Source organism: Engystomops pustulosus, chromosome 1 (genome assembly GCF_040894005.1).
Source record: "Engystomops pustulosus chromosome 1, aEngPut4.maternal, whole genome shotgun sequence".
Lineage (NCBI taxonomy): Eukaryota > Metazoa > Chordata > Amphibia > Anura > Leptodactylidae > Engystomops > Engystomops pustulosus.
Genome location: NC_092411.1, coordinates 65,075,917 through 65,102,786, shown reverse-complemented (window position 1 = coordinate 65,102,786; position 26,870 = coordinate 65,075,917). Strand labels below are relative to the sequence as shown.

The following is a 26,870-nucleotide window of genomic DNA, read 5'->3' as shown; positions in this document are numbered from 1 at the left end:
AGTATATACACAGCCAGGGTTAAACAGCTTAGACTGCACTGATCAAAGCTAAATCAAAGGTGTACTTTCCCATTGAACTTGGAATAATTAATCTACACTATAATCCACAGGAACTTTCCCCACCAATTTTGACATTAAATAAATTTATATGCAAAAAATAATTCTGTCTACATATCTTAAACTGGGTGGGAAAACAAACAATTTGTATCCAGTGTTACCGGATTTGTATATGTTTAAACACTTGGATACCTACTGCTACAGTATATTTGAATAATAAGGGATCTGAATCACAGCAGTGACCTCGAATAAAGATATTTACTAGTCACATCATCCAAGGTTTTAGAAGACAGGGTAAACAACTCTATGCCTCCTTAAAGGTTTTTAATCTGGCATTAATACAGAACACATAAACCCCAACAAAAAGTAGTCTAAATTAAACATAAAAAATCTAAACTATACATAAACACAACTCTAGATCTAATTATATGATCATAACTACCTTCCAATTGTACTGCTTTCTCTTGTTCCTGATGATTGTTTCCTTGACATTCTGCGTTTCTCCTTGTCTCTAGTCTTTTTATCCACGTTTTACCCATAGATTATAATGTGGTCTGTCCTCATTGGTCATACCATAGATAATTGTAGCTTTGTGATGGAATCCATATAGATATCCAAATTAGCATAGTTGACCTGCCCCCAAGCGATAACCAACAAGTCTGGAGATGCATACAGGACAAGTGGTTTTTCTGGATGATGATGATCAGCTCCCTGTTAATTCCTAAAGAGTCCTGATATCCAACACACAAACACAACCAGGAACATGTATATTCCACTACCCAATTCACCCAATAATCCAATATCCATAGACACAATGACACACAAAGTCCCATGTTACCAGGATTATATAGATCTAAATACATTATGATATATAAATAGAATATACATAATCATACGGTCAGGTTATAAGTTTGGAGACTTCTGCCCAAACTCGTCTTCCTTGAGTAGCGTCCCTGCAGGGCAAACACAGGATTATTACAGGAGTGCTCGTGTTGGGGGATGAACATACAAGTTCTGCCCAAGGTGAAAGGTTGAACTTGGATGGATTCATCTTTATATGACATTTATATATACCTTTCATTTATCGATTAACCCCTTCACGTTGCAGCTTTTACAACACTTTCTTGTGGGCTCAGTTTTTACAACTTTCACTGTGCGCTCCAAATGATACATCTACTTTACTCTTTGGTTCAGTATGTTCACGCTGATACCACATTTATATAGGTTTTATTGGGTTTTAATACATTTTCAAAAATTAAAACAATGCTTACTAATAACGCTTTCATTGCTAACGATTTGAGGACTGTGCAACTTTTTGATCAATTTTTATAAACATTTTTTATGTAAAAGTAATTTTTCGGAACATTTGGGACACTATTTTCTGTTATGTGGTTCACTGACAATAACCGTTTTTATATTTTGATAGGTCAGGCATTTTGGGATGCAGTGATACCTAATATGTTTGTAATTTTTACTGTTTATTTAGTTTTATATGACTTGAATTTTTATATTTTATTTTATATTATTTTTTTAACTTTTTAAAAATTTTATTGCAGTATATGTGTTTTTACATAGGATTCATTACAATGAGCCAATGAGTTATTGTAACGAATCTTCAGAAACCATGCACCCTCTGGTCTCACTAAGGCTAAAGTATGGATAAAAAAAGAGTAACAAAAAGAAAAAATACCAACAACTTACTAGTTTCCTTATAGCTTGGTTAAATGGTTCCATCTTGTGTGTGAACAGTAACCAGGATTACAAGGAATACAACTATAGTATGTAATCCAAAACACAAAGAGATGAATAATCCAGCATTCGTTGTAGGTAGAAAAACCTGAAAACATTCCTTTATTTGAGTATTTAAAACACTACGAGTTTCAGATGCTCGTTTATGAATAAGGACAAAAATATAAATGTCCAAGAAGTCAGCTATTATTTTAGATAAAAGTTTTTACAAGCGGTCCCCGACTTAAGAACACTCAATTTACAGACAACCCCTAGTTACAAATGGATTCCAAACAGTCCAAAGCTTCCATGCAATGAAGATTTATTGTTAATCCTGATTCTTATAACAACTCAAAATGTAAAAATCCAATTTTCACAGAGACTAAAAAAATTTTGGCTGGGGTTACAAATATAAACTATACAGTTCCGACTTACATACAAATTCAACTTAAGAACAAATCTACAGAACCAATCTTGTACATAACCGGGGACTGGCTGTATATGTGACTTTTCCATTAATTTAAAAAAGGACTGTTTTTATATATGTCTATCTATGTGTACTGGATTATTCATTTCTTTTTTTATATACAAAAAGAGTCCAGAGATCTACAATCAAGGAGAAATCTCTTGGGAACAATCACAAGAAACAAGAATCTAGATCTAGAATAGTGTGTACACTAATTTTGAAATATTCAGTTTAGTTAGTCTATTTTATGTTGGGGGTTATGTATTGTTATAGGTACTGTTTTACCCAAGCCATATAAACCTTATAAGGATGCATAGAATAGTCACCAAATATCCAAAAAAATAAGTGCACTTCCCTTACAGTTAGGGTTTGGAAAGGACAGGGGATGGAAGGGATGCCTCAAAATTTACAACTTTTTTTGCAGCTTTTAAAAGCAATGGGGATTATTTATAATACACCGGTGTATGATAATGTCGCAGGCTCTAGCCTCTTGATGTATCCAGTGGCTGGCTGCGAAGCGGTTATGACTTCAGTTGCATTATGTAGGCATTTTCTTTCAAACGTAGGAAAAGTACTGCAGCCACCCTCATTTTTTCCAGATGCCTGCCTGTACTGAACATAACGGATGACATAAAATCTACAATGATGTCAATGGGATTTGTAATTGATACTTTAAACCTCCATTCTTAATTTTGGATCTAAGGAACAGAAGTTTGAACAGTAGCGATTAGATAAATCAAACAAGCCCAAAACCCCAAATAAAAAAAAAGACCGGAACAAATTTGCAGACTAAAGATAAATGAGCGCCTATGTGTTTTGAACATATGAATGCAAACATCTATAAAACTGTGAGAGCATTTTGCCTCTAAAAATATTAAGCCCTGCAGTAATAAAGAGGAGTTTTGACAAAAGTGCAGTGTTCATCGCTGTTTAATGAGCCCTGCAGACATTTTCTGTATCGGCAATGATTTTTTTCTATATAATTTGTTGAGTTCAAAATACAGCATAGTGGAAAGAGCAGCTGGTTTGTGTTATGTGTTTTTTTTTTCTGTTCTTTAATTTGCAATGCACTGAACTGGTGCACAGTTTCCTGTCTTTGGTACGCATTGAATATTGCTTTAAAAATTCAATTCTTTATTATAGGAGGCAGCTTTGTAGGTTGTCTGTGTCATGTTGGATGAGACTGGCTGGTTGTAAATAAATAAAATTAAGTTCTCTTTATCAACTACTTATTTTTTTTTAGAAAGGACTGTTTAACCCCTTTTGTAACTAGAAGCAGCAATAGATTGAGGTGCTCAAGGCATCAGCATAACTTGCCATGGGGCCCATTGTATTGCGACATGCGAATATTACCCGACTCAATTTCTAAAATTTTAAAAACATTTCATTTCATTTGGCCTGGGCTTAGTGTGTATCCATCTGAGCCAAGGATGTATACTTTCACAAAAGTTGCTGCACGTTAGTTGGAGATTGGAGGTCACTGGGCTACATCAAGAGAGTTGCCCGAATTGACAAAGATATTGGTTTACCTTTCGCTGTACCTAGATGTCATCTAAGCAACCCGATGTGTTTAGGTAACCATAAACTGGATAGTCTATTAATAAAATTCCCAGTTTATTATATGGGTATATAGGTTGGTTAAAAGGCTGAATGCTGCCTATCACTATGTAAAGCAGTGAGATTGCTGTGCCATGAACCACTTGCGTAGGAGGCTGTGGGTCAATCTAATACAGGGGATCCAGCTGCTACCAGGCAGGACAGTCCATGAATGAATGCAATTATTGTCAACTTGATAAACTAACAATATGTAACAGATAGTTAAGGAACAAATAGAACAGATGTGATAGCTGCACGTATATTTATTTATGTTAATTTTACTATCAAACAAGATTTGTTTTTTTGGATATACTCAGTTAATATGTGTGTATATATATGTAGACGTGAGGATAGGTTACTGATTGTAACTCCCCATGTGGGAAAAGCAGACGTTTGAGGGCGCTGGTACTCAAAAGTTAGGATTTCTTTATTCAGGAAGGATATTGACAACACGTTTCACACTATACAGAGTGCTTCATCAGGTCTATTACAATACATAAGTAAAATAAGTAGATAAAATAAATAAACATGGATAAATCATAAAACTGGATGCTGATACATAATGAATACTAGCATATGGATGGATCGTGGCGGAATGATGATGATTGGAAAACATATACATACATCTATATGGATAATCACTTGACTGCTGTACAATGGACATGGGTACATGATGGACGTTAACTGTATATACATTAGACTTAGATAAACATTACACATGGGGTAACTCTAGGGTACATACATTAATGATAAAGTGCTTGGCTAATGAGTGAGTGAGAGCGGCGCTCATTTGGCTTACCTAGTTCCTTGGTTTAGCTTGTGTCTGTGGCGTGGGTGGTGGATCTCGGCCTATATTTAGTGGTACGTGCGCACCTTTTTGGTGCGCCGCATGTGGTGCTCCGAAAGTGGTGCTCCAGTGTGTGTGTGGAATGCATGATGCGTTCCATGTTCGATGTCTTACTGTATGATGGAATTTCTGTGTTGATATAAATCAGGATTAGTTACCATGGGGTTTGGGACAGGGTTATAGTGGAGTATTGCTGTGAAATAGAAGAATGGTCAGCACAACCAAAGGTCTACATGAGCTGGTGCAACAACATTTACAATCAATGAACCAACGAGAAAAGAGGTATGCTGATAACAGGTTTAGTAAATCTTGTTGGTTTAATAAATACTAATGGATGGTGGTAATGTGAGCATTATTAGATAAGGGGAGGGGAAATATTTACTCTGGTATATATGTATACCATAAAAACTGACCACAACAATGGTCCCGCAGAATTTCCGAAACCCCAGCGGAAAACTGAAACCATCAGAATGTAAAGCGTTAAAAGATCTCAAAGAAAACCATGACCTAGTTTTCAGACCAGCAGTCAAAGGTGGGGACCTAGTCATCATGACTTATTCTTATTATCATAAGGGAACCCTAAATATCCAATCAGATACCACCTATCACAAGAAAATAGAAAATAACCCGATATCCACGCTACAAAAAAAACTATTGGATACAGCTCTTAAACAAAAAAATATTGCAAGGGAAGGGAACAGATTCCTCTTCATACCTTTCCATACCACACCCTATTTCTATATCCTACCGAAAATCCACAAGAATGACAAAAACCCACCCAGCAGACCTATCATATCGGGCATAGGCTCTCCAACCAGCAATATTTCACATTTTTTGGAACTGCACCTCCAGGACTCCGTCATGCAACTACATAGTTACCTAAAATACTCAGACTACCTCATCCGAGACCTGGATGCGATAGAGCTACTGAGGGAATTTTCCTTTCTGACAATGGATGTCAGTGCATTGTATTCCAACATCAATCACAAGAAAGGAATCAAATGTATGGAATACTATTTGAATAAGGATCCGAAACTCTCTGGAGACTTAAAAAAATCTCCTGATATCTCTCCTGACAATAATTCTGGAAAACAACTTTTTTCATATGGATCCTCCCTATACCTGCAACAGTGTCGCACGGCCATGGGTACCCAAGTGGCCCCATCTTATGCAAACCTCTTCATGGGGACATTCAAAGACCAGCTCATCCTGTACATTAAGATACCCCATTTTCTTCTACCGAAGATATATTGACGACCTGTTCTTCATCTGGACAGGCTCACAGAATGAGGCCACTCTTTTCTTACAACTTCTGAACCAAAACGCTTAGGTATATGTGCATGTAAACAGGTACCTGTGTGTATACAGGTATTTATCTAAGAAGGAAGGAAGGTCTTATGTGTTATACCATGTCACTTATTCCTATGTATCTGCTATAATAGCAGGAATAGAAAATGCAGGATGTGATTACATGTAGGAATAGATGATCCCCTCATTTCCTCCTGGTGATGAAAAGGTGTCAGTCAGTGAAGTAAAGATGAGATACTGGCATGACAGGTAAAAATCAGAAAAAACAGAATTAAAGATAATGAATTCTCAATGAGGAACGAGACACAAAGGCTTCAGACAGCACCCCTATAGAAATCAGGGAGAAAATTTATTTCACAAAGAGATTTCTGCTGAGAGAGACACAGATATGCGACTATAAGGTAAAGGACAGATATACCACCATTTTTGACAAAATATTTACAGGAAATTTCTCATTCATTTCTCATTCATTTATTGGTCCGTTGAAATACGCTGCAGTGTTTTGCAGTGATGGAATCATTTACAGTGACCAAGACAGCGAAATAAAGAAAAAAAAATTTATAACATCCTGTGAATTATTATTTCTAAACTGAGGCCTACGAGGACATTTGCATGTGGTAAATACAATGAGGATTTTCTTTCAGCATCTGCAGTGAAACAAATTTCCTTCTAATGCTGCAGAAAAAAATTCTGTAATAGAAAATCTTGACCTTGAGTTCAGATTTTAATTCTGTGTCATAAAAGTTATGCTGGTGATCAGGGGTGTAACTAGGAGAGGCAGGGCCACATAGCAGGCTTCTGAATGGGGCCCCCTTTCCCACTTAAAAAATATACATATTTGTAAAGTCACACTTGCGAGATACAATCACACATTCATATACCCATGCACACACATATAGGGGGGATTTATATTTTCTGGTGTAAAAGCTGTGGAATAATCACAAATTATTGCACAGCGCAAAAATTTGCAATTAAAATGGTGAAAACTCCACGCCATGTGGGTACGGAGGGGGCGCAGCAGGATGCAGCCGCTGCTGGAAGGGGTTCTTTGGCAAAACCAGCAAACTTTTGTTCATTGGTCTTTATGCAAAATTATGCGCCGCCAGCCAGATACATCCGGAGGCCTAAGCATTATGTTCTGGATTACTTATATGTGGCATCAAAAAGAACTAGCTACCAGATTAAATAAATAGGAAAGTGAGTGCAGAAATATTGCAGTGTCCAGGTCTTTACAGACAATTATAGATTACTCCAATCCCTAGGGTCGGTAGTCCATTGATTTGCATTCACTCCTATCTTACACCAGTGCTAAACTCAAGATAATGTGGGGTATAAAATGGCAGGCAACTGTACTACATGAATTGGACACTAGAGATATAACACAGCCTCCATCTACACAGTGATTTTAGATCTCATGTGTAGCCAAGTAATATTGGTCTATCTATGTTCAGTACTTTTGCATTGTAAAATAGTTGTATAAGAACCATATCATTCATATTTCCAAAAGATGGATAATGTGTATCACAAACCAGGTTATTTGGCACCATCCAGGGACAGCGCATGTAACTAGACTAGTACCCTGTTATCCCAAGATCAAGTTTATCACCCCAAAGAATGGAAAAAAGAATCTAATCTGTGTAGGTTGACTGGTAGTTTGGGGATTGGGGGGGGGGCTATGCTTCAATGTATAGGAGGCTGCCAATATAAGGATTGCAATATTGGGAAGAAATATGGTGACCATTTTCTTAACTTGAGGTTTTGAGGAAAAATTAGGGAGATTACAGTGAGAAAAATTCATATCATTAAAGGGTTGTCCAGATACCAACCCCAAAATGGTAATGCTGGAAAAAGCATCTCATTCCGCAAAAGAAATACAATCATATGGCCCCAATAAGAAAAGCTTACATTTTATGGCCTACAAAAGGAGCCAATAAGAAAACTAAAATCCAGGGCTCCTTCCCTCTGTGCGTCGCTGTGCACCCATTAAACAAGCAAAGGCCACATGTGGGGGTCTTTGTACACAGGAGCATTTGCATAACAAATTGTAAGGTGGGTTTTCTCTTTTTATCTGAGTAAATTTTAGGGCTAAATGAACGTAAAACCGACAAAACCTCAACTCCATTTTGATCTAATTACTATGAAGATGTGAAGGGGTAAACAATCTTCCTAAAAGCTGTTTCTGATAGTTTGAAGGGTGCACATTTGAAAATGGGTTGGTTATATAGGTTTATGTTAAATATGAAAATTTTATTAAAAACAGTATTTTTGCCCAAAATAGTCAATTCTGAAAATACGTAAAATTGATATTCGATTTGTAAGCCGCGTGACAATTATGAAAATGTAAAGTAGACATATGGGAAATGTTATTCAGGTGGTAAATCTATCTGCCTGATATCGAATTTTAAAAATGGCAAATGTTTCAAAAAATTCATAATTTTTTCTTTTTTTTTTGTAAATAAACGCAAAACTTATCAGTCAATATTTACCACTAAAATGAAGTACGTCATGTGAGGAAAAAAAATATTAGAATCGTTTTGATAAGTAACAGTGTTCAAAAGTTATAACCATACAAAGCGACGCAAGTAAGAATCCAAAAAATGGGGCTGAGCCTTTAGCTATAAACTGGCTGCGTCCTTAAGGAGTTAAAAATAAAAAGATTAGATTTCGAGAAATTATCAAAATAACCTATACTATTAATAATATTAGCAATGATCATTGATGTAGTTAATCCTCATTTATATCCAGAAACATCTAAAAATGAAAACATGTTCATGCTAGTTCAATAAAAAAAAAATCATTAAATAAATAAGAAGGACAGAGAACAAAGACTTGTAGGAAGAGTTGGAGCAGAACAAACAATTTTAGCAACATAATGCAAGGAGAAGTGTCAGGAGAGATGTAACACACAACAATCAAGGCCCATTTTACCAGGGACACAGGCTCGTGCTGCTCTGTTTGGAAGCAGAAACGTATGCACAATTTGCTACATTGGTTTGATAGCCATTATCCATACTAACAGTTCAGACATGACGAGACTAATTTAAGACATGTTGACGCATGAGTCACAGAATACAGTGTAGCTTGTACTATATGCCAATCTGAACTGTGATAATCTATGCTGCAGGACAGACAACATTACCTAGATACTGTATATATATATCATAGATTTTCCATAGATATCGGAGATGGTAATACCCCTTATAGAAGTAATGTCAATATTTCTATATATACACTATCACCCCTAACTATAAAGTTGTTACCATATATCAGTGAGGGTATAAGTGTATGTGAAGAGGGAGACATCAGCTTTAGCTGTTTATCTGCTCATGAAGGAAGAATGCATTGACTGATACAATGTAGGGAAGCAGGGGCTGGACATTTTAGGGAAGATTTATCAAGCAATGTTTACCAGTTTTCTGGCTTACAACCTCTAAAATAATTGCAGTTCCTGGTGCATGGTGTTCCTGCCCCGCGCCTGCACACTACCCATATACACTCAGATACAGAGCCCAACTGTAACAACAACCCAGCTAGCCCACAAGCCCAATACTTTAGGTTTGTAGTGTTTTATTACTGCATTTAAGGTTTATATTCCTGGATATTTTTATCCACATTGCTAGACTTTTTGTTAAGTATCTTGTTCATGATAATACTAGGGTATTAGCAGTGTCAGCCTATGCACATGCATAGGCTGAAACAGTGCCTTTAAGATGATGTCACGGACACCATCTTTCAGGCAGTGCCTACAGGCAGCTCTGGGGTCCTGATCGGCACAGGAAGGGGGGGGGGCGATCGTTGGGCAGTTTAAATGCGGTCGCACTGACTGCGGCATTTAACTGGTTAAACACCCGCGATCGGAGACGACTCCAACCTCAGTGTTACACTGGGGTGTTGGCTATTAGTTATAGCCGGCACCCCATGTGTCCCAATGTCGTTTCCGCTCAGATCTTGGGCTGAACCGGCATCAGCTCAGCGTCCGATATATGGGGCAATGAGCTCCAAGAGGTTTATAACTGATATGTTTACACAGCTCTACAAGGCTGTTTCCTAACAATGCCTGCAGCTTTGCATGATCAAAACTGTTGACAGATTCCCTTTAAGCTTTTGACCTGCAACAGCGTATATGTGTGCCAAACTTCCAATTATTCTTATAGCAGAATTAGGATAAAAGAAGTTAAACCATATAAGGTAACCTCTCCAAAAGACCACCTCTTTGAGAAGACTTCTTATGTAATGTAATTATTCCTTGCAAAAATCTTCAAGGTTGAGAAAAGGCAAGTTATAAGTCCTATAGTTTATGTTCCTGCTGTTTTAAAATCAAACAACAAAATCAAATTCCATAAAAATACATTTTCAGTGACTAACATATTATATTGTTAACACAGTTCTAAGATATTTAAAGGGCATCTATCACTAGGATGAAGGAATGAGAACCAATCACACTGACATACTGGTGTGTGCCTCCTCTGGAAGGATCCGCTCTTCTTTTAGCTTCTTATGCCCCGATTTTTGCCCAAAAAAGTTTTAAAAATTATGTAAATGAGCGCGAGGGCCTGTGGGCTCCATAGGTGTTAATGGAGTCTGGAGTCTGGTGATGGTGAGCTGACAGCCAGCTTCGGGTTGGAGTCTGGCTCATTAGCATAATTTTTTAACCCTTTTTTTCTTAAAAAACAAAAGCATGAGAAGCTAAAATAAAAGTGGATTCTGCCAGAGGAGGCGCACCCCAGTATGTCAGTGTGCTTGGTTTACCATCCTTCATCTTAGTGATAGATGTCCTGTAAGAAATGGAATGTTACAAATAAAGACAAACTTTTTGGCAACAGTGTTACATATAAATCCTTTTTGCATTTCAGGTGATGGATGCAGCCTGCAAAGATACCCAAGTAATAATAATAATGGTGACAGTGGTCATACAATGGTCCATACAATGGTCATTCTTTATAAGGGAGCAGAATAAATAAATAATTGTTGCAACAAACACTTTCTATATTTACATGGTTACTTTTTAATGACCTGCATCTTAATATTAGTGGTATTATGCATCCTTATTAAACCACACCTGTAACCAGGATTTTTAGCTGGTGACAGGTTCCACCACATGCTGCTGGCAGGGATCCAGGTAATGTGAATGAAACTAGTATAAAACACTGATATGATTCAGAATGCTGACAAAGGCATTTTTAAAATCAGCATAGCATGGACTATTGGGACCTGTCACCAGCTGTCACCATTCCTGTCACCATTCACTTTAAAATGGTATTATGATTTCCAATATATAATTATCTGATTAGAGAATAGCATTTCATACATTTTTTAAAAGTTTTTTTTTAAAGTTTTACAAAATGTTGCTTGCACATCTTTACTATATCATTGTAGTAACCTGTCTCTAGGAGAAGTGACAAGGACTAAGTCATCAGTCATGTAGCACATCACATATCCCCTGGCATCCAGGAGATTTACCTGTTTATTTATAACAGGCCATCATTACTGAGGAAGCCAGCAATGTGACAAATCACCCAGCGATAGACAACCATGTACATGCACCCTAGTTGCTAACTCATTGCCAGGGGACACATACTGTGTCACATAATAAACAACATAAAGGGGATTTACCAGACACTGGTTAACATGAAGCACTGGTGCACCTGATAAATCCACCTCCATGCTTTCCTCCTAGTCTGTATCTTCTCAATTCCTTCTATTCTACATAGAAATAATACACTGTGGAGGTTGTTTAGTTTTATTTAATTGGTTATCCTTTTTTGACATTAAAAAGTCTCCAGAAAGTCGCATTAAGGATTTTTGGGACATTTCACTGCTAAAAAGTCTCACAGGACTATTTCTGTCATTTCCTTAATCTTTCATAGACATAAAACTACAACTAGTGAAACCCATGCAACGCCGTGCAAAGCCAGATTCAGCAGCTGGGAAAAAGCCCCATCAAAAGTTTCATAGTTTCTCCAGTCCCTGGCTGGTGTATGTGCTGGGACTTTATATGCATTTTGAAACTTTTTGGGGAAAAAAAAATCCAGACTGAAAGTAGAGCATAAGAACATTTATTAAAGGGCCCCTTAAATGAATCTGATGGGCAGTGGAGCTCCAAAAATACCCTGTCCCAAGGAGCCGTCTAATGATAAATAACCCCCATATGCATTTTGCTCCATAAATGGCACGTGCGTACAGGATACTCTGTACAGTGGGTTGCAATAGTAATCACACCTATCCACCGTTTCCTCATTGTTATACATTACAGCCATAAACTTAAAGGGAACCTACCACCCCGATTCTACCTATAAAGGTAGAAGGGGTGGTAGGTGGATGGATGGGACGTGAGGATAGCCCTTTTTTGGGCTAATCCTCACGTCCCGGGTGTCTTTTACAAAACTTTATTACATGTATATGCTACCAGGAGCTGCGCGCCGAAGATTCCCTGGTAGGCGGAGTAACGCGGCTACTGGGGCATGGAGTAGCCGCGACTAGTAGCCTCATGTCCGGCTACTCCACGCCCCAGTAGCCGCATAAAAAAAATTTGCATATACATGTAATAAAGTTTTGTAAAAGACACCCGGGACGTGAGGATTAGCCCAACCACCTACCACCCCTTCTACCTTTATAGGTAGAATCGGGGTGGTAGGTGCCCTTTAAGCTTGTCAAACAAGCCAGTAAAATTGCATCATTTTGTAAGGATATTCTACAAAAAAGTATACTGTATAAAACCATAAAATTATATTTCCTATGGACACATTTAACATAAAGTGTTTGAAAGATAGTATGCTTAATTTAATTTCTTCTAAACAAAAAGATACAATATTACTATTTAAAAGACAAAAGCCGAAAGCAACACAAAAGAAATGCTGAAAGAAGTTTATAAGAAATTTTGTGTAATAAGTGTAATTTTGAACACAACAAAAACTAATATTCAAATAGATTCCTGGTGAAAGGGCCAGGTTGGCTTTAGCCAGATGAAGTACCGTAGTTTCCCACTTATATTGGATACTACCAAGGGTTCATTTCTTCCCGCTAAGTAGTATATTGGGGTCCTGAATAATGTCCAAATCTGACCAGGTCAGAGAGGTGGAGGGGAGGCTTGTTGTTAGGGGAATGTCCTACAGCTCGCCATTGATGGGTCCACACAGAGTGGCAAAGCTCTCAGCAATCATAATTTGGGTTCTTAAAGGGGTATTCCCACTATGGAAAATTAATGTTATTGTTTGCATGATGAAAAATTATAACATTTTCCAATATACTTCTGTATCAATTCCTAGATCTTTGCTTGCTGTTGTCCTATAGAAAGCTTCATTGTTTATTTCCATTGGACAGAAATCTGACCATGGTAACACATGGCTCATTATAATCAACATCTCTGATTACTCTCTGATACTAACGAGCTATGCACCTGTGTGACCATGGTCAGATTTCTGTTCAATGGAAATAAACAATGAAGCTTTCTAAAGAAGAAGAGCAAGCAGAGATCTAGAAAACAGCAATGAATTGATACACAAAGTATATTCAAAATGTGTATAATTTTTCATCATACAAACAATAACATTAATTTGCCGAAGTGGGAACACCCTTTTAAATATCTCCAAGATGTCCTCAATGGTGGACCGACAAAGCAGCTTCCTTTAATTGGGGATGTTTTGGAGATGAAGAACCATACAGCTGCAGAATATAACTTCCTGGGTGTCTAATCTGCAGTATGGGATATGGTCCAGGAGCTTAGAATCTTGAGGCAGCTGGGACCAGGGACAGCTGGGGTCAGTTTCCAATAGGTAGACGTTTTTACAGAAGGCTGGGGCTCTCCAGGCCAATTTGGGCAGGCATGGGCAGCTAGATTTACTGTAACCCCAAATTTTGGCTGCTGCTGGAGAGGAACCTAATGCTGAATGCCAGATGGGCCAGCAGCTTTGTCATTTAGAGCATCCTTAACATCTACTTTAGGATTCTCTAGGTTGTCTGAAGCAGGACTCCCCACCACTTTGCCCTTATAGGGGCCCCCACCAACTGTTGGCCACCGAAATCAACCACTATATTTGCAGGTTCGACTGTTAATGTAGCAGCCAATGCAGAGAGCTGGGTAGCAGTGTTACTGATGGTGGCAATTTGTATAAAAATGTGTTGCTGGGGTTGGAGCTTTTCTATATATGTGCTACTGGGTGTGGCACTGTGTATATATATGTGTTACTGACATTGTATACTAGGGAGCTGTATATATTCTTTACTGAGGGGGGCTGTATATATACTTTAGTGAATGTTAATCCAGTCCTGGTCAAAAGTCTTTAAAGAAAAAAGCAACAAGACAAAAGGCTCCAAAATGTCCAAAGATAGGGACGTTTCCCAAGCTGTCCTGGTCCACTTTTCCCCCTTTCATTTATTTCTTCCAATATTTCTCCTGACAGGAGGTCCACCCATTCTTTAAAAAAAAACATAAACATAAATGTACAATCAAATCAAAAAGATACTCATTCATTTGGGTATGGCCCAGGTCATTGAACTTTGCCCACTCATCAAGATATAACTCCTGCACCTGCTTGGTCAACATATGCATCCATCCCCTTATCTCACAAAATTGTGCGGGAATGCACCAGTGTAATTAGTCTCTCAACAAAAAAATGTTGGTTCTCTCCCCAAAAAAAAATCCCAGAGTGCTTACAGAAACCAGTTCCCTACGCTGTACTGAGGTGACCCAATTAGGTCGAAACAGCGTTGTCTACAGTTGGGAGTCTGTTTCCTTTGAAATAGATATACTGGTTTGTTTTTAACCCCGCATCATGTCATAAGGCCTCTTGTAGGTCATGCTTGATGTCAAGTGAGCTGCCTTACCAGGTAGCTAAAAGAGGCGTCGTTTTCCTTATCCCATCCTGGAAACAACAGGACAAGGAACCTAAACATACAGCCAAAGCTTAAATGGAAGGGTTTACCAAAAAGTCCCAGTCCAGGCATAAGAATCTGTAGCTTGACTGAAAAATTGCTGTTCACAAACATTCGCCATCCAACCTGGGAGCAATGATATGAGGTTGTTCTAGTGAAATCTCCTCTATTGTGCCAGAACATCCTTATTGCCTACACAAAGAACACTATGGGGCAGATTTATCAGGGCTTGTGCACTCGGAATATGGCCTATTTCTGCCTTTGCACCACCCCCAAGATAAATGGGCATGGAGGGGTGTGAATTGTGGAATGTCTAGCGGCTCAGTTGGCCAGCTCAGGGCGCTCCTGCCCTTGTGCCTGCGTACTGCCTATAGCCTGCACCTGATGCAGGTACTGTGCAATTCTATACAAGGCTGCACTGTGCCAGAGGGGCACTGTACACAAATTTATCAGCAAGCTAGAGGTGTCTGGTGCTGCGGACAGGTGGAACATCATATACTTGCAAACTTAATGCCTGCGTATGATAAATGTGCCCCTATCTGCTTAGCTTAATAATATGCTGCCTGCGGATAGGACACGGTGTATAATCAGTTCAGTTCCTCCTGAACTGTAACATGCCACCCGTGTATTGGACACTGTCCAATCATCTCAGCTGCTCTCCTGCTCTATAACATGATGCCTGTAGAAAGGAAACTACCGTATATACCAGCGTATAAGACGACTTTTGAAGACTGGGTCTGGGGTCGTCTTATACGCCGGTTATGTTTCTTCTCACCTTTCCCGCGATCCACCGAAGCTCCACTGCTACACTTCGGCTGCCGGTGACAGCTCCGTGGGTGCCGGCGTCGCAGACAATATGACGTTGGCACGCGGCTCTGTGAGCCGCCAGCGCTCAATGAGCTGTCACCGCCGGCCGGAGTGTAGCAGCGGAGCTTCGGTGGATCGCGGGAAAGGTGAGAAGCTGTTGTAATACAACATGGCCGCCTGGCCGTTACCTTGGACCCCTCAACGCTGCTACCGCGGCCTCCCGGCACGCTCTCCGGTCCCACGGCCTCCCGGCGCACTCTCCGGTCCCGCGGCCTCCCGGCGTGCTCTCCGGTCCCGTGGCCACCCGGTAGGCTTCCTGGTCCCGCGGCTGCCCGGAAGGCTTCCTGGTCCCTCGGCCTCCGGCTCTCCACACTGCTCCCAAGGCCACTCACCAAGTTGCTGCCCGGCCAGCACACTTCCCAGGCTCGCAGTATGCCTCCTAACCGACCCACCCCACTGCAAGATATGTAAGTCCCTATATATGTGTGTATAGTTAATAAATGTATGCTATATGTGTGTATTTGCTTACAGTATGTGCTGTATGTATGGAAAAAGGGTAGTCTTATACGGCGAATATATCTTAAACTCTATATTTTAACAGGAAGTAGGGGGGTCGTCTTATACACCAGGTCGTCTTATACGCCGGAATATACGGTATATACAATCTTTTTAGCTTCCCCTGCTCTATAACAAGCTACCTACAGATAAAACAGTATATACAATCTGCTCTGTTTGTCCTGTACTATAACATGCTGCCCAAAGATGGAACACTCTGTATAATCTGCTCAACTCATCCTGCTCTATAACATGCTGCCAAAAGGTGAGAGACTACCTCTGCATATAAATCCACTATGTCAACCTGCTTCTTGAAGCTAGATCCCTATATACAAGCTCAGCTCTTACACCTCCATAAAATGCCGCCAGCAAATAGATAATAACTATGTACAGTCGGCTCAGCTCCACTTGCTCTATAACATTTTCATGGTGACACCTTCACTTACAAGATAAGAGAAAACTGGCAGAAAACTGTCCCCTTTTTGTATCATGAAGCAGTATGATTAAATCATTTATAATGATCTAAATCCAGGATCTTGCAAAGTTGCAGAAAAGTGCCTTATAATGTTAAATGTCGCTCTTTTGCCATCAAATTATGTGAATGATACCCCAATTCTGCTACAGAATTCTAGTAAAAAAACTGTTTTGCAGAAAGAAAAACCAGTGAAGAGATCATATTTTTAGTAACCAATATCTCTTTCTAAGCTAATACTGTACCATGCTCCGTACCTGGAATCTAGCTAGATGTAACCTCATAATATATAGGTATTTGGAGTTTGCATTTTGGCTCTAATTTTGCATTTAAAATGACTAATATTTCTCAAAAGTAACATCCAGTGTGACGTCATATAATCCAAATGTCAGGGTGACATCTGCGTAGGAGCAGGAAGAAGATGGGTGGGGTTTGAACAAGGACAAATTAATCACAGTGACCTCGTGTCTCCTGTCCTTCCATCCATCACATTAAAGACATGCAATTCCTGGTTTACTTTCTACCAGCTGATCATAAATCGAAGGTGATCTAGGAACACGGCTGGGACCTAGCTGTTCTAAGCATCTCCCACGATGAAAGGCTGAATACTAGGTATAATGTGGAATGTTGTTATATTCCAAGGAAAAGTTCTCACCGTTATCTGTGATCTCTGAATTTAAATAGCACTTGTGTATAATACATGCAAGTTACTTATGCCATAGCTATACAAAACACACAGTATAGTAACGCAGTTCTCAGAGACAAAGCTACCTAGGTAATAATAGGTAAAAATCTTACTTTCATGATTCTTTGGCTTGCATCACTCTGTCCAGCCATCGCTCACATTCTCTCTTTCTTCTTTGCCTTCATTTTCCATGAACCCCCACCTCTATCGGGCCCTTTTTTACATCTGGAGTTCCTAAGTGCTAATTACTCAGTGGGAGTCCTGTGGCTGCTTTACTGCTTGTATAACGGGGACTGTACTAGGATTAACCTTCCTTCTCTGTGCAAAGCTAGCACCCATAACAATCTCCTCCTTCGCACAAAATAAAGGGGACCGGCTCCACTCACTACAATTGCAAATCCTTCTCAGGATGCTCCAGCTGCTTTTCTGGAGTCCTCTCATCCCTTACACTGCTCTGGGAATTTTCACCGGCTACAAAGCTTCTTTAACAATGGCAAGGAATAATCACTATTTATACTGAGAGTTAATGTGAGAATTCCAACATTCCAGATTTCTGCCTTTAAATCTGACATAAACCTACCTCCAGCCTTATTGTTAGCCAAAGTCATGCTGAAAGGCAAAATCCATGCTGTTCATATGCTATGCGGCATTTGTATTGATCACTATTTATTGCCCAGATTATATATCAGGCATTTCCGTGTTTAAACATGGATATACAGTGTAGATGGATTCTGTACATATTTAAGTATGCTATAGACAGGTATTGCCTCTCTACAGGAACCCCTTTATTTGACGCCTAAAAAATCTGAATAAATACCATCCGATTCCATACCTTCTTTCACTTTAGGGGAGCTGTTTTGGAGATCTACAACCTCTTCCTCTGGGCCACAGCCTGTGTGTAATAGCCAGTTCAATTTCTCAGAAATCAGCATCTAGATTTTCCCATCTAGACACCCTGGTGGTTAAAACGTTGCCCTATGTGGTGTAGTAAGGGATGGATATCATCTAAGGTGGTAGATGTACTGATAAATAATAATGTAAAAAGTCTTTTGTGGTATATAAAATGTGGACACATATGGATAAATAGACCATTGGGTAGTACTTCCAATAATGAATGGATAATGAAGGAACCTGTCAGTTAAACTTGCCAACACTAACTAATCTGCTATTGTACAGCTGTACAAATATCCCTATATTGTTCCTCCCCATGCCTGTAATGTTCCACAGTTTGTAAAGTTGACTAAGCATTTATGCATATTCATGTTCTTCCAGCTCAGCTGTGGCTACATTTTCATGATTGTCAAGGGGTACGGTTTCTCTTCAGCCAACTTGGTTCTGCTACCTCATTCCTTCCTCAGGAATAAGAGAGGCAGTATGACTTGCTGAAGAGAGTTCCTAAGGGAGTGGAAATGAGGGACCTGATTTCTTTTCAGTGAGTGAGTGTCACTCTCTACTCACTCCTTCCTCCTCCTCAGACATTGGGGGTCATTTACTAAGGGCCCAATTCGTGTTTTCCTGACGCGTTACCCGAATATTTTTGATTCGCGGCGATTTTCCCTGAATTGCCCCGGTTTTTGGCGCACGCGATCGGATTGTGGCGCATCGCCGGAAATCGGGGGGGCGTGGCCGAACGAAAACCCGACGGATTCGGAGAAACCGCCGCATTTTTAAAAAAAAAGTGTCGCTGGACACGCGCTTACCTTCACCAGGAATAGGATCGTGAACTCCGGCGGACCTCGGCGGACTTCAGCGCAGCAGTGACACCTGCTGGACATCGGAGGAACTGCCTCGGTGGATCGCCGGAAGACCCGATTCCACCGCAGAGAATGCGCCGCTGGATCGCGAATGGACCAGGTAAGTAAATCTTGCCCCATTGTCTTTGAGTCTCTATCAGGAAGCTGGAGGCGTGGCTATGCTAGAAGAACATGAATAGGTTGGACTCTTTGCATAGATGGTGAGTCAACTTTACGGACAATCTGTGGAGCGTTAAAGGCATGGGGAGAAACAATAAAGGGATAGTTGTACTTCTATGTAATAGCAATTTTTAAAGCAATTTCAAAATGCTTAGTAAGTGTGAGTTAGTTTAACTGACAGGTTCCCTTCCAGTGTGTCTATCCTATAAGAAATTAAGAAGACCAAACTTGGCTTGAATATGAACTTTTGAATCAATATTTGATTTGCACAGCCCACAGCAAAGCCCATGTGATGACTGTGTGCGATGTCAGTTGTTTAACCCTATAGGCAACACGTCATGGTGAACATGGCATCTAAAGGATAGTACTGGGTACTTACCCAGCCAATCTTCACCCTCCATGCCAGGCACAGAGACAGTGTCAGACTGGAGTACCTTGGGCCCACCAGAGAAAATTTTTGGGAGGGCCCACTATTCATGTAAAGAGAAGGAATACCAAACTAGCAGACAGACAGCCTTGTACTGCAGCAGATTTATTACAGTGTCTGATGCTGGATAAATCTGGTGTATTAAAAATATGTCTCATTGTACTTTGCACCTCTTATTAGTGGGTTTAGATCATGCCAAAAATATGCCAGATTATGGGACACTTTGACACGACTGAGGCAAAGAACCTTTTCTTATACCACGCAAAATTGTATAAAATTGTATAAAAATTGTATAAATTGTACCCCAGACAAGCCCAGAACAGAAATACAGCACCAAAATAAGCTTCATACAAACACTATACAACATAAATACGGTGTCGGAAACAAGCTTAGTTGGAGCAACACAGATAAATACTGTGTACAGGAAATACTTGCCCTTTCCATGAAATAATGATTATAATGCACGAGCCAGAATAGTCTATCATCTTCCAGTATAGTCACAGCCCCCAAGTAGCCAGTATAGTTACAATTCTCAATTGTGCTTGTGTTATTCCTCTGGGTGCTACATTTTCTCCTGTCACTGGGTTGAGTTATATACACAGTGGGGATACATTCTATTGTAAGTCTGTGTACTGCGGCTGTAGCTCCATGTATGGATGTGTACTGCGGCTGTAGCTCTATCTATGGCTGTGTACTGCTGCTGTAGCTCCATGTATGGCTGTGTACTGTGACTGTAGCTCCATGTATGGCTGTGTACTGTGGCTGTAGATCCATGTATGGCTATGTACTGTGGCTGTAGCTCCATGTATGGCTGTGTACAGCTGCTCTAGCTCCATGTATGGCTGTGAACTGCGGCTGTAGCTCCATGTATGGCTGTGTACTGCGGCTGTAGCTCCATGTATGGCTGTGTACTGTGGCTGTAGCCCCATGTATGGCTGTGTACTGTGGCTGTAGCTCCATATATGGCTCTGTACTGCGGCTGTAGCTCCATGTATAGCTGTGTACTGTGGCTGTAGCTCCATGTATGGCTGTGTACTGTGGCTGTAGCTCCATGTATGGCTGTGTACTGTGGCTGTAGCTCCATATATGGCTCTGTACTGCGGCTGTAGCTCCATGTATAGCTGTGTACTGTGGCTGTAGTTCCATGTATGGCTGTGTACTGTGGCTGTAGCTCCATGTATGGCTGTGTACTGCGGCTGTAGCTCCATGTATGGCTGTGTACTGCTCCTGTAGCTCCATGTATGGCTGTGTACTGCGGCTGTAGCTTCATGTAAGGCTGTGTACTGCGGCTGTAGCTCCATGTATGACTGTGTACTTCGGCTGTAGCCCCATGTATGGATGTGTACTGCGGCTGTAGCCCCATGTATGGCTGTGTACTGTGCCTGTAGCTCCATGTATGGCTGTGTACTGTGCCTGTAGCTCCATGTATGGCTGTGTACTGTGACTGTAGCTCCATGTATGACTGTGTACTGTGGCTGTAGCCCCATGTATGGATGTGTACTGCGGCTGTAGCTCCATGTATGACTGTGTACTGTGGCTGTAGCCCCATGTATGGATGTGTACTGCGGCTGCAGCCCCATGTATGGCTGTGTACTGCGGCTGTAGCTCCATGTATGGCTGTGCACTGCGGCTGTAGCTCCATGTATGGCTGTGTACTGTGGCTGTAGCTCCATGTATGGCTGTGTACTGTGCCTGTAGCCCCATGTATGGCTGTGTACTGTGGCTGTAGCTCCATGTATGGCTGTGTACTGTGGCTGTAGCTCCATGTATGGCTGTGTACTGTGGCTGTAGCTCCATGTATGCCTTTGTACTGCAGCTGTAGCCCCATGTATGGCTGTGTACTGCAGCTGTAGCCCCATGTATGGCTGTATACTGCCACTGTAGCCCCATGTATGGCTGTGTACTGCAGCTGTAGCCCCATGTATGGCTGTGTACTGCAGCTGTAGCCCCATATATGGCTGTGTACTGCAGCTGTAGCTCCATGTATGGCTGTGTACTGCAGCTGTAGCTGGTAGAAAATAACAGTCACAGCACAGAGAGATGCTGCAGTATTGTGAGTGTTGGGGAAATATCAGCATTTACTTTAAATCTGTCGGCTTACAGACACGATTTGATATGTGGAGTCTCTATCATCTTCCATGTCCGCCATGTTAGCATATTGAAGTCGCCAGGACTTGTATCTGCAGATTTAGCAATGCAAAAACTTTAGGTTCCATACTTCACAAACAGTAGCTGAAACATTAACAGTGCCCTGCACAGAAGCCAAAATAATCACTATTCCCACACAGTACTCAATATACTAATGGTGTTCCCACAATTAGGCACAGTGCCCCTACAGTAGCCAATACTGTAACAGCAATACTGCAGTCAACATAGTCATTATATAAGGATGGGTTGGCTAGATTCTACGGGCGCTGACCACCGACTGAGAGTATCAGCGAATGTATCACTGGTTACAAATCCAAATAATTTATTGATAAAACCAGAATGGTAAAACAAAAGTACAGGAATGTATAGTATATCCTCCTAACGCGTTTCGGGTCGGACGACCCTTTCTCAAAGATAGGAATGCTGTAATGGTAAGTATACAGGTATTTAAACAGGAAATCACATGTCTAGGACAGCTGGACAATTAGTGACATCACTTACAGGTAACCAATCATATGCTAATTATGCTAATTATGACCAGTACACCATTGATTGGTTACCTGTAAGTGATGTCACTAATTGTCCAGCTGTCCTAGACATGTGATTTCCTGTTTAAATACATGTATACTTACCATTACAGCATTCCTATCTTTGAGAAAGGGTCGTCCGACCCGAAACGCGTTAGGAGGATATACTATACATTCCTGTGCTTTTGTTTTACCATTCTGGTTTTATCAATAAATTATTTGGATTTGTAACCAGTGATACATTCGCTGATACTCTCAGTCGGTGGTCAGCGCCCGTAGAATCTAGCCAACCCATCCTTATATATTGTATACCGCTGACTCCGCTTCTTGGAATTGGCGTCTTCGTTTTTGGGCTAGAGGAGCAGCAGACCGGGACCGCGTCCATTCCCTTGCTACCCTGTTAAAGGGCTTGATGCATACTAGCCAAGGTGGCTAATGGTGAGCACCCAATTTGGGACTTTCTTTACATTCACTAATTGCCTTACGATATCACCCGAGGCGCCGCCCTCCGTTGTCTCTGTTTTTTGTCTTTATTTTTTAAACATAGTCATTGTCACAGAGCCCCCACCATTAGCCAGTATAGTCACAGAGCCCCCACCATTAGCCAGTATAGTCACAGAGCCCCCACCATTAGCCAGTATAGTTACAGAGACCCCACCATTAGCCAGTATAGTCACAGAGACCCCACCATTAGCCAGTATAGTCACAAGGCCCCCGATAATTAGCCATTATAGTCACAGGGCCCCCAATATTTAGCCAGTATAGTACGGGGCCCCCCTAATTATACAGTATATCACAGGGCCACCCTAATTTACTAGTATAGTCACATGGCCTCCACCATTAGACAGTATAATCTCAGGGCCCCCCTAATTAGCTAGTATAGTCACAGAGCCCCCCTAATTAGCTAGTATGGGCCCCGACCATTAGCCAGTATAGTCACTTTAGTCATAGAGCCCCCATTATTAGCCAGTATAGTCACAGGGCCCCCCTAATTAGCCAGTATAGATACAGGGCCACCCTAATTAGCCAGTATAGTTACAGGGCCCCCCTAATTAGCTAGTATAGTCACATGGCCCCCCTAATTAGCCAGTATAGTTACAGGGCCCCCCTAATTAGCCAGTATAGTTACAGGGCCCCCCTAATTAGCCAGTATTGTTACAGGGCCCCCCTAATTAGCCAGAATAGTTACAGGGCCCCCCTAATTAGCCAGTATAGTTACAGGGCCCCCCTAATTAGCCAGTATAGTTACAGGGCCCCATTATTAGCCAGTATAGTTACAGGGCCCCCCTAATTAGCCAGTATAGTTACAGGGACCCCATAATTAGCCAGTATAGTTACAGGGCCCCCCTAATTAGCCAGTATAGTCACAGGGCCCCATTATTAGCCAACTACAGTCATAGTCACAGTCACTCTAAAGCGCCCCCCCCCCCCTGTCTGGGCTCTCATTATAGTCTTAGACCCCCCTCCCCAGCTCATAGGGCCCCCCATTCCCCCAGCACAGTCTAAAGTCCTCCACCAAGCAGTTCAGAATGGTCTCGGTCCATAAAAATAAAAAATTATACTTACCTCCGTTCGGCCAAGGTGTGCAGGCAGACAGAAGAAGCAGCTCACAGGACACTCAGGCGCAGCCGCGGAGGCCTTACCAGGCAGTTTCCCTCAGATGCCGGCGCGGACGTGATGGCTGCATTCATAATTAGTTCTGGCGGCGGAGGAAATAGTCTGAGAAAAGTGATTATGAGTTCTGGCGGCGTAGCAACATAGTGCTGGCGCAGGAAATCAGTCATCGCGGCCGCGCCAGCACTCCGCGCCAGAACTATGGGGAACTACCTGTTACGGTGGTTGCCTCCTGACACGGCGGATGCGTGACCAGCGGCACCGGGGCCCACCGGAGGATTCTCCGGTCCTCCGCTGGGCCAGTCCGACGCTGCACAGAGGTACCGACCACTACAATGGCAGCCATGGGTCCTATGAAGGACCCCAGTGCTGCCATCAGTAAATGCCTCTTACATCGTGCTTTTAACACAATCTAACAGTGCTCCTGTTGGCCTATGCAGATTGCAAAGGCTGACTATGTAATATGCTGCAATACACTAGCATGATCGCTTGTTCATGTCCCACTCTGGGACAAATTAGAACAGTAAAAAAAAGTTTAAATAAAGGGCAAATAAAAATGTTAAAAAAAATTAACACCCCTAAACGATATAACAAAAATGTAGATTTCTTCCCAGAAAAAATAAGCCCCATATTTTCACATTACAAAAATATAAACATTGTATAGCTTGCAAAGTGTGACAATACAAATGGCACTCCTTCCATTCTATGCCCGGACGTGTGCCCAACAATCTAAATATTGGACTTGGTCCAATAGCCCTCCAGTGGCTTTGTTCTTAAGAGGTTAAAGAGGGTTTCATTCGGGTCAGAGGGTCTTCATCAGCCTCCTTTCCCCTTAGAAAACTCATTAAAATGATGGACACCAAGACCGGAACTAACAAGAGCCCCTTTGAGCCAATAAGGATCAGCTATCCTGACATGTTAGTTTTAGCAATTGCTTACATCTGTTTTTTAGATTCTGCAATTCCTTTTTGGCAATTGGGTGTTAGCATTTGGGGAGTTGACATCATCAGATTGTTAAGAGACATGTCCATTTGAAAATGGTAATGTTAACAAGGCTGTCAATTTATTCCTAAAGTTTTAATATACATAATGTAGGAGCAATAGAATGTATAGAAATAAAAAATTTCCCCTACAATTTTTTTAGACAGTATTTAGGCATCCAGACCTGAGCGAAAGGCAGCTGGGGAAGGAGGAGGTAAGCCCATGTGTTAAACGACTGCACCACACATCAGGGCAGTAATAGGACCTGCCTAATCTTTCATGGTGCGACCATTTATGCGGTTAGCTTACGGCCCTTGCGGATCTGTGCATAGAACCTTACAGACAGTCCAGTTTCAAATTGCTGCAGAGTTGCTTGACCTGAAATAAAAGTTGTAACTAAAGCCATCTGTACTGGAGGCCACTTGAAATAGTTTCACAGTGAAGATAAAAAGGGTTAATAGTCCTTATTCTGTGTCACCCAATTGCAATAAATCAGTTAATTAAGCAGTGACAAGCATTGTTAATTGTTCATTAACTTAGACCTCTATACAGGATCACAGCAGATAGTTCCAATGGAGATTATAGATCCAGCACATAATGCTTTGCTTTACCTTTATTCAATGGTTTTACTATTAGCTGTATTACCAGTTTTTCTTAATTCTACGAGTTCCTCCTATGGTAGCCTCTTGTAGAAATGTGTAGAAAATTGTATAGAAAAGTGGATATGTAATACCAGAAACATGATACTATGATGCCTTTCTCCCCAGTTGGGAACAAAAATAAAAATATAAGGTGACATTTTTTAGGGTGGAGGAGTCAGTTCATGACCATTGGCGCGGTGAGGTCGTTTCCTGGGACTTTTCTTCGATAGGCCAAGTGGTGTGAGGTTGGCAGACAATGGGTTAATTCCCCCTTTTGATGGTGCCGAGAAGGAGGGCCATGCAGCAAGATGTACTGTGGGCAAGTTCAGACCACGTAGGAAGCTTGACAGGTCCTCCGCAGAGCGTAGAGAGAATTCTTTGCCACCTTGGCGTGCATGTAAAGCAAAGGGGAAGCCCCATCTATAGGGTATGTCACGTTCACGCAGCAGAAGAGGTTGTGCTAGTGTATAGCGGGATAAGTCCGTTATGATTTTGATGGCAGATCCTTGATATGTTATCTGCTTTTGAGAGCGTATCTTGGAGAGAAGCTGCTCTTTCAGCGCATAAAAATGGATCCGACACATGACATCTCTAGGGGTTTGGGAGTTCGAGTCAGGGGGTCTTAGGGCCCGATGAGCTCTGTCGATTTCAATATACGTATCTGGTGGGCTCCCTAGAAGACCATTGAAAATAGCTATCACTGTTGAGAGAAGAGTAGCTTGTGAGACGCTTTCCGGCAGGCCTTTAATACGTAGGTTATTGCGTCTACTTCTATTTTCGATATCATCTATATGTTGCTGTATAGCAAAGAGCTGCGATTTTTGGCATTGAACTGTGTCTTTTATAAGGTCTCAAGGGATGTCTCCATTGAAGATTTGGCCTGATCTAGATCATCAATTCTGCCTGATAATGTTGAAATCTCAGAATGGAGCTTGGCAAATTCCTGCTTACAATCGGCAGTGATCTGCACTGCGAAGTTAGACATGTCAGCTTTAGTGGGCAAAGAGGCGAATAGAGTATAGAGATCAGATAAGGTGGGCACCCTTTCACCAGTGAGACCCAGTTGTAATGCAGGGGGGATTTGCCCCAGGCCTCTAGGAGGGGAGGTTGAACCTGGGCATGGATTAGGTGTAGGCCCTGTGTGGGCAGATAAATGCACATTCCCCTCATGAGTCTCCTGTAGCAGAGAGGAAGTTAGGGGGATTCCAACCCCATACTCACAGGGGA

The 26,870-nt window shown here is 41.3% G+C and overlaps 1 protein-coding gene across 1 annotated transcript in view; it reads right to left on the bottom strand.

The window, feature by feature from the left end:
• Positions 1-17,712, bottom strand: part of NOS1 (nitric oxide synthase 1) — a 162,372-nt gene extending 144,660 nt beyond the window's left edge. The window contains exon 1 of the mRNA XM_072142576.1: positions 17,506-17,712. The gene's annotated coding sequence lies outside the window, so the exon portion shown is untranslated. The remainder of the gene's footprint in view (positions 1-17,505) is intronic.
• Positions 17,713-26,870: the final 9,158 nt, after the last annotated feature.